Raw genomic sequence first — 9,100 nt, 5'->3', positions numbered from 1 at the left:
TATATATATTTATAGTAGCCTAGAAAAAATTCTGTGAAATAACACTGGATTGTTTACATGGGTTGCCTTTTTGAGAGGTGCTAAGCCAGAACGATTGGGTGTCACAAGTAATGGCAGAAAAGAGCCCACCACCGCACTGGGGAGCCCTGGAGGAGTCCGCTCTCCTTCAAAGGCAGCCTCGCACTCTTGGATACCTGGTGACCTCTAGGGTGCCCACGCTTTTATACCTGAAAGTCTCAGAGGTGTGTGACTCTTTCTTTTATTTACCGGTGGGTGTTTACAAGTCAGCAGAGCGTGACGAGACGTGGCAGCCCTGCACAGCCCTGTGTCTGGTGTCTGTGAGCTGGGCTGTCAGGCGTGGGCCTCCGCCCGTTCTTCGTTGGACCTCGGTGCTGAGGGTGGGATGCAGGTTCGATGCAGATGTCAAGTGACATCGGCGTCTTGCGTCTGATCTTGTTAGTGACCCTTGGTCTGATCTTGTTAGTGACCCTTGGTCTGATCTTGTTAGTCACCCTTGGTCTGATCTTGTTAGTGAACCTTGGTCTGATCTTGGTAGAGAACCTTGGTCTGATCTTGTTAGTGACCCTTGGTCTGATCTTGGTAGAGAACCTTGGTCTGATCTTGTTAGTGACCCTTGGTCTGATCTTGGTAGAGAACCTTGGTCTGATCTTGGTAGTGACCCTTGGTCTGATCTTGTTAGTCACCCTTGGTCTGATCTTGGTAGTGACCCTTGGTCTGATCTTGGTAGTGACCCTTGGTCTGATCTTGTTAGTCACCCTTGGTCTGATCTTGGTAGTGACCCTTGGTCTGATCTTGGTAGAGACCTTGGTCTGATCTTGGTAGACCTTGGTCTGATCTTGGTAGTGACCCTTGGTCTGATCTTGGTAGTGACCCTTGGTCTGATCTTGGTAGTGACCCTTGGTCTGATCTTGTTAGTGACCCTTGGTCTGATCTTGTTAGTGACCCTTGGTCTGATCTTGTTAGTCACCCTTGGTCTGATCTTGGTAGTGACCCTTGGTCTGATCTTGTTAGTGACCCTTGGTCTCATCTTGTTAGTGAACCTTGGTCTGATCTTGGTAGTGACCCTTGGTCTGATCTTGGTAGTGACCCTTGGTCTGATCGTGTTAGTGACCCTTGGTCTGATCTTGGTAGTGAACCTTCGGCTCCCTCTGGGTTCCCGGGAGGGAGGGGAGGGATCTGGGCCCAGTGTCTGCCATGGTCTCAGGGAGGAAGTGCAGTTGATGGTCGTGGACTGTGTTCCATGTTGGCTGACTCAGCACTAGATGGGCACTCGCAGTCCGGGTGCTCTGATCTGAGCCTGAGAACTGCCTTTTGCGGTCTGCGTGGGCTACTCGGGCATCTCAACCTCTTCGTAAGCTTTGGCCTCCTGCAAAAAAAGACTCACACAGACATGCCAATTGCTAAGTACTGTAGGAATTGGCCTAAAATGGCGGTGTTAGGGTTCTGTCCTTTCATTGCTTTTGTTGTTGTTGTTGGTTTTAAAAAAGGCTTCCATTAAAACCCTTCTTTGTAGGAGTCCCATTATTGCAGGATCATCTTATGGAGGAAGGAACACTCAGGAGTTCTGGTCTTTTCCGTCTCAGGACTCTGTGTGTTGCCTTCCCCAAAGCTGAGGTGGCCAAAGATGGAATTGCCTGACATTTAGGCACGTTCAGGGGATGGTGTCTGGAGTCAACTGGAGTGTTGTGGAAGGGCTGACCCCCGTGGTCCTGCTGTTATAAGCAAGCCATCTGGCCCCTTCTTTCCAGATATCTGGCCCTTCTCTCAGAGGATTTCTGTGAGGGCCCTTCTAAAGTATTAGTCTTATGAGTGTTTGTCATACGTTTTCACTTATTCACATATTTATTGTGTCTTTTACCAGTGAAAACCTTCAAGAGATATGAAGTTGTTTCCTTTATTGCTTCGTGTCAGTGCACGGGAAGTTTTATTTAAAAGTTTTATTTAAAAGTTGGGTTCTGTTCATGTTTCCTCTCGGTGGGAGGATCCCTTTTAGGAATTTATTGGAAACATTAGACAATGAAAGAAAAGCCCCTGGGCACAAAATACCACGTCCTTATGAATTTGTGACCAAATTAAACATGCAATTCTGTATTTACAAAGGTGTGTGTGTGTTTCTTGACCATCTTCCCGTCCTCTTGGGAGCAGCTCGGAGGGACAAGGGTGCAGGGCATGTTTCTTGCCGTGACCTGCTCCTTCCTTCTTTATGCCTCGAGCTCGGCCCGCAGGGGTTTCTTCTGCTCTGACTCTGGATTTCCCCCTGGAATCCGGCCCCCGCTCCCCCCCTCCCTCCCCTCCCTGCCCTTCCCCTGGCAGAGAGACCTGCGCCTGGCCCGGCCCCCCCACAGCCCCCCCAGGTGCTGTCTCTAGGTCACACCTGGGCCTGCAGGGCTCTCACGAGATGAGATGCGCACTGGCTCTGACAGAGCCCTTGGGATGAGGTGGGTCCCTGAGGAGGGGGGCCCTCTGTGACCCTCTCACCTGTGGGCCTCCTGGAACTCCAGGGCCACCTTCCCCTTCCCTCTCTGCTGGCCCCTCTGCACCCTCATCAGTGGGCCAGGTGGCTCTGCACTGCAACCTCATAGAGACCCAGGTCCCCTCCCCTGGACTGTAGGCTCTGGCCCTCCCACCCACCTGGAGGTTCTGTGGTCCCACGCCTGTTCCCTTCCCCGGAGCAAAGGTGCTGGCTGCAGAGCTGCACACCCTCTTGGGACCCCACCTGCTCCTGGCCCTGACCAAGAGTCATCACATATTACACCAGGATTAGGAAGAAAAAGGTTTTAGATCACAAATCAGGAGTAAGAGGTGAAGTTGCAGTCAAAATTAATTTCATTTCATTTCATGTCATTTTATTTGTTGCCCCTTAGGGCCGCACCTGAGGCACTTGGAAGTTCCCAGGCCAGGGGTCGAATCAGAGCCACAGCTGCCACCCTACACCACAGCCACAGCAACACGGGATGCAGGCCACGTCTGTGACCTACACCACAGCTCATGACAAGGCCGAATCCTCAACCCGCTGAGCAAGGCTAGAGATGGAACCACAACCTCATGGTTCCCAGTCAGATTCGTTTCTGCTGTGCCACGATGGGAACTCCCCCAATCAATTCTTAAAAAGAACTGTTTCCTGTATGAGGCCCCTGTGTCAAATCAACCGAATGGTCCTTGGACTGGGCCGTCTGACGGGGCCTCCATCTGTTTCTGCGTCTGTCAAGATTTTAGTGGCGACTCGGGGTTGGGGAGGTGAGGGTGTTAGGGCAGGAGGGAGAGTCGGGGCAGGATCAGCGGTCAGCAGGCTGTGTTTCAGCCCACTTGTGACGAGTCTGAGCAGACGTACAGGGTACGTTGGAGCCTGTACTAGCAGAAGTTACCCTGAAGCGTAGGGCCTTACAGCCACAGCCTTTATTACCTCCCCATTTCTGTGGACCAGCAATCCAGGCCCAGAGGGGTTGAGTTCTCTAACTCGGGGTCTCACGAGACTGGCCTGTGCAGGAAGGGACATGCTTCCCAGCTCACATCCAAGGCGGAGGCTGGATTCCGTTCTTGGGGGAAGACGGCAAGGGGCCCCCCTCAGTCCTTGTGCTGTGGGCTGCACACCACACAGCAGCTCACTTCATGAGAACAGGCAAGCAGGGAGAGCCTGGGAGAGCCGGCCCGGGTGACGGAAGTCACCACCCTTCTCCCCTGGTCTGGAGAGAGACAGCCCGTTACTTCCGCCTATTCCTTTGGTCAATATTTTCTCCGACGCGCTGACACGTCTGAGATCCTACCTGTAAGTTAATAAGCTCCTTTGCCACAGTTATAGACAGGAGCCCGTGTGTGTGTGTGTGTGTGTGTGTGTGTGTCTGTGCGCGCGCGCGTGCGTGCGTGTGTAGACCCGGGTAGCCTGTATGTGTCTACATGCATATGTATACACACACACACACACACACACACACACACACACATGCTAACAGACTATATACACACCATCACCATCATCTCTGGATCAGGGGTCAGATTGTTTAGTTGCTAAGAAAACTTAGCCTCGGTCACTCAAGCCTGAGTTCCCCATGGGGTGAGGGGGTAGAGGCAGGTGTATCTGCACATGCAGTGGAGTGTGCTGCTGGAGAGGGGTCCCATAGCATGAGGCTCAGAGCTTTAATAGGTGGTTGGCACATCGGCCCTGCTCTCCTCTTCAGTGAGAAACATGCATCTCCCTGTGAAAGAGAAGCAGTGTCTCTTCAGGGGGAAATAAGCCTAGGATGTGAGGATATCCTGGCTCTAATGGGGCGGGGACAGCCTCTCCATCCCTACGGAGCAGTATCCAACCTCGACCTTCTAAGGCGTGTTTCCCACGCAAACAGCCTTTAAACAGAGTTGCCTGCAACCTTTGCTCAGAAAGCTTAAACTTTAAGCAAATCTGAAAAATGTTATTAGGCCCATTTCATAAAGAAAAAGCAAGAGTAGGAAAGGCAAAAAATTCATCCCAAGTAGCACGTATCTTTTCAAATAGTGGTTTTCTCTGGATAAGACGCCCTGGAGTGGGATTGCTGGATTGTACGGTAGTTCTATTTTCAGTTTTTTAAGGAGCCTCCATGCTGTTTGCAACAGTGTTTGCCCCACAGCACATTCCCACCAACAGTGTAAGAGAGTTCCCTTTTCTCCACATCCTCTGCAGCACTTATTATCTGTAGTCTCTTGGGGCAACAAGGGCCGAATAGGATGCCAGCTGAGTTGGGTCAGGACTTTAAGAGAAGAACCTTGAAGGCACACACACATGGCCTCATCGTGACTTTTGTCTGTTGTAATAACAATTTGTCTCTCTAGGCCCCTTCTGGCTGACAAAATATTAAAAATGCATCTTTTTTTTTTTTTTGGTCTTTTTGCCTTTTCTAGGGCCGCTCCCGTGGCATACGGAGGTTCCCAGGCTAGGGGTCTAATCCAGCCCATGCCAGAGCCACAGCAACGCGGGATCCGAGCTGCGTCTGCAACCTACACCACGGCTCACGGCAACACCAGATCCTTAACCCACTGAGCAAGGCCAGGGATGGAACCTGCAACCTCATGGTTCCTAGTCAGATGTGTTAACCACTGCGCCACGACAGGAACTCCAAAGATGTATTTCTTAGGTATAATACATTCAGGACTCAATAAGTATAAAAATGAATACAACTGAGGCTGAGGCCGAACTCGATGCAGATATTTGATGATTTCAAGATGTTTGAAAACTTTCTGTGGGCCACTGACAGGATCATGGGCCTCAACGGCAGCCTGTTGTGCCCCAAGGTGTGGGAACCAGGAAGCAGATGGACAAGGAGGGGCCTCTGTAGCCTCAGGAGACCCCACTGGTACAGGGAAGCTTGGAGGGGAGTAGGGGTTCCATAGGAAGAGGGCAGAGAAAGAGCACAAAGAAACTCAGGTCTCCTGTGGGTTGGGAACCCCCAAGGCTCCCGTATCGCACCCAGGGCTGCGCTTCTGGCAGAACGTCGGGATACCTTCCTCATGAAGAGTGTTGGGCTGGCATTGACACTCTGTATCTCTACTTGGGGGTCGTGGAGTCCTCTCCTCTTCATCTGGAGGAGACAAAGATAAGGCTTTGGTGATGTGTGTCCCTGGTGTCTCCCTAAATCCTTCCTTAGCACTCAGTCGCCCTCACATTCAGCGCAAATCGATTTACAAAGTAATTTGAGGGCCAGTTTCACTGCAACCCCCATAAAGGACAACCGCCATTCAGACGTCATTTGTACTCAGAATCTTTTTTCTTTTTTTTTTTCCTTGTCATTTTGGGGCTGCGCGTGCAGCATATGGAGGTTCCCAGGCTAGGGGTCTAATCGGAGCTGCAGAAGACTAGTCAGAGGACCCAGCCAACTGGGTGGCTGATGACAGCCTCCTCCCCTGCATCTCTGACTCCTGCTCCCCCCATCACCTTCCCTCTGTGTTCACAGTGGTTTCTCTCCCACAGCAGGTCAAAATCTGTCCCAGACAATCCTGATTCCCTAGGAGAACTCCAGAAAACTCACCCTCGGCCCATACTTGAATCATTCGCTATCCTCAAATGAACAAGGCTCTTTTAATCCTCCTCTGTGGACTCCTGGCCAAAAATGTTCTCGCTCTGCCACTTGAAAGGCTTCTTCTATCCTTTAAGGTTCAGCTCAGATGTGCTCTGGTCCATAAAGCACATTGGGAGAGAATGTCTCATGATCGTTTGCCAAAATCTTTATGTATATGCCATGTATATATGCATCGGCATAGCTATAGGTTTTGACACAAAAGACATACTATGTAATACACTCTTCCCAGTGTTTCTAATATATTTTAATACGTAACAGAGCAAATACGTTTTCCTTACTTTTTCAAAACTGATAATTTTACCCAGGCAGAATTTCGAATTGTTTCATAAGCTTCCTCTCCCCTCCCCCCCCATAATCATTGAAATTGTTATTAAATCTACCTTAAGGTTTAAAAAGTAATCTGGCAGAAAATGAGTTATTGTACGTATCCAATGAACTTCTAAAGAGAGCATTTCGGTGTTCCCGTCGTGGCGCAGTGGTTAACGAATCCGACTAGGAACCATGCGGTTGCGGGTTCGGTCCCTGCCCTTGCTCAGTGTGTTAATGATCCGGCATTGCTGTGAGCTGTGGTGTAGGTTGCAGACGCGGCTCGGATCCCGCGTTGCTGTGGCTCTGGCGTAGGCCAGTGGCTACAGCTCCGATTCAACCCCTAGCCTGGGAACCTCCATATGCCATGGGAACGGCCCAAAGAAATAGCAAAAAGACAAAAGGAAAAAAAAAGAGAGCATTTCGCAAGCACAGTCATCCCTCGGTATCCCCAGGAGACTGGTTCCAGGAGTCCCCACACAAGGTTGGGCCAGGGCTGGGGTTCCAAGCCGGCGGGGGTCATGCTGGGGCTGGGACAGAGGCAGGTCTGCACAGAACTGTTGACAGCGTCACGCAGGTGGATGAGGACAGACCCCGGCAGAGTGTTCTCATCCACAGAGAGAGCAGGGTATCCCCGGGAAAGGAAGGTCATCACCATAGGAAGAGTGGATCCCTGGAAGGAAGACGTTGGGCCAGGCAAAGCTCACCTCCATCCTGCATGTCCTGGTCTTCCGCAGAAAGCAGGGACCTGCATCACCTGGCTCCTGGGGGTTCGCTGGGAAAACCTCTTCCTGTGCCCACTGCTGTCTTGAGCGTTCAGTTGTTGCTATCATTATAATGACTTCCACTTACTTTTTCCCAAGGAAAGAAGTGTCCTGAAATTTGTGTATCAATTTGGGGAGTTCCCTTTGTGGCTCAGCGGTTAAGGAGCCCGACTAGGATCTGTGAGGATGCGGGTTCGACCTCTGGCCCTGCTCAGTGGGTTGAGGATCTGGCGTTGCCGTGAGTTGTGGTGTGGCTCTCAGACTCAGCTTGGATCCTGTGTTGCTGTGGCTCTGGCGTAGGCCGCAGCTGTAGCTCTGATTAGACCCCTAGCCTGGGAACCTCCACATGCCTCAGATGCAACCCTAAAAAGCAAAAAGCCAAAAGCAACCAACCAAAAAAAGCATCCGTCTAAAGGAGATACACCAACGTACTCAATCACGTACCTGACCATTAACTTTACACTTGGCCTCTTCTATCTGTACCTGCTTGCTTTTCTCTGCCCTATGGGCCCTGGTCCTGACCTACCTTGCTGCCGCTTTGAATGGGGGATATTGCTGTGCTGCCAACCTGTGGAGCCTTTAACAACGTTCAAAGGTATGTTTAAGGGAGAACATGAAGGGTTTCTTCTTTCATTGTAAAAGTTCGGCACGCTGTGTACCCCGGTGCCCATTAGGAAGAGCAACCAGCTCATCACACTCGTGCTTTCCAGTTTGGAGCCCCTCCCATTCTTGCACATATTCTAATGGTCCCTTACCGCGTGACTTTTGCCTTACATTTTCTTCTGACTTTGAAAGAATCCATGAGGTGAACACATCCTGAGATGACTGCCCATGAGTCCGGCCCTGTGTCATCCCCCCCTGGGTGGGGACAGAATCTCTGACCTGCTTCACACCAAGAACACACTAAGGTGATAGGATGTCACTCCCTGATTGGGTGGGTCACATTATGTGGACAGAGGGACAGGATGCCACTCTCTCTCCCTCAGTTACACCCGCCCTCCACCATGCCTCCAGTCAGATCCCGTCTCTCTCCACATGCCGCCCATGTCACTTGCAGCGCCAGGGGGTGAGGTGAGGGTCACTCTCATCATACGCAGCATCAAACGCTGGAAGAGAAGCATCCTCCAGCCAGGCAACAGCGCGCAGGAGCACATCCCCAGCACCTACAAAGGCGCTTCCGATGCTCACCGCATGGCAGCCCCACGAGGGCCAGGGGTAGGGGCAGTGGGGGAACGCCGTTGTAGAAACATAAATGGCCCCTTACTGCAGCCATCAGATAATACGTAAAGGTTCCTATGAGAAGCCTCTGTCTAACGTTGGGCTAGTGGGCTCTCGACTGTAGCTGAGGACCAGGAGGAAGCTGTCCCTGAAAATACGCCCCGAAGCGGTACCTGGGTGGCACATGAGGTCACCCAACTCAGTCACACTGCCCCGGGAGAAGAAGGAACAGAGGCCACAACCACTGCTGTCCTCCTCTGTGGTTCGCTCTGGTAGTTTCAGGCTTGCGGTTTCCTCTCTGTGTCCTTCCTCAAAATGGGAGAGTTCCACATCCAACTGGGCTTCTGAAAGCACAGTACCTTCACAAATGAGGGCCCAGAGCAGCCAGGTGGTATTCGACGGTCGTGTAAAGCCCATCGATGGGTGAACGGATAAGGAAATTGTAGGTATGTCATATATGTATTATATATGTGTAATTACTATATAGATCATATGTAACAGTAAATATAACGCATATGATATGTCCTATGTAGCCTATATATATCACACAGACCATGGAGTATCATTTAGCCATCAAAAGAGGGAAATGCTGCCATGTCGCTGACCACATGGAGAGGCCTCGAGGGCATTATGCTGGTGAACTAAGTCAGGCAGAGAAAGACAATAAATAGAATCTCTCTCATAGGTGAAAACTTAAAAAAAAAATCAAGCTCACAGATACGGAGAACAGATTCATGCCTGCCA

This window comes from Phacochoerus africanus, chromosome 15, assembly GCF_016906955.1.
Source record: "Phacochoerus africanus isolate WHEZ1 chromosome 15, ROS_Pafr_v1, whole genome shotgun sequence".
Classification (NCBI taxonomy): Eukaryota; Metazoa; Chordata; class Mammalia; order Artiodactyla; family Suidae; genus Phacochoerus; species Phacochoerus africanus.
This window is presented reverse-complemented; position numbering follows the sequence as displayed.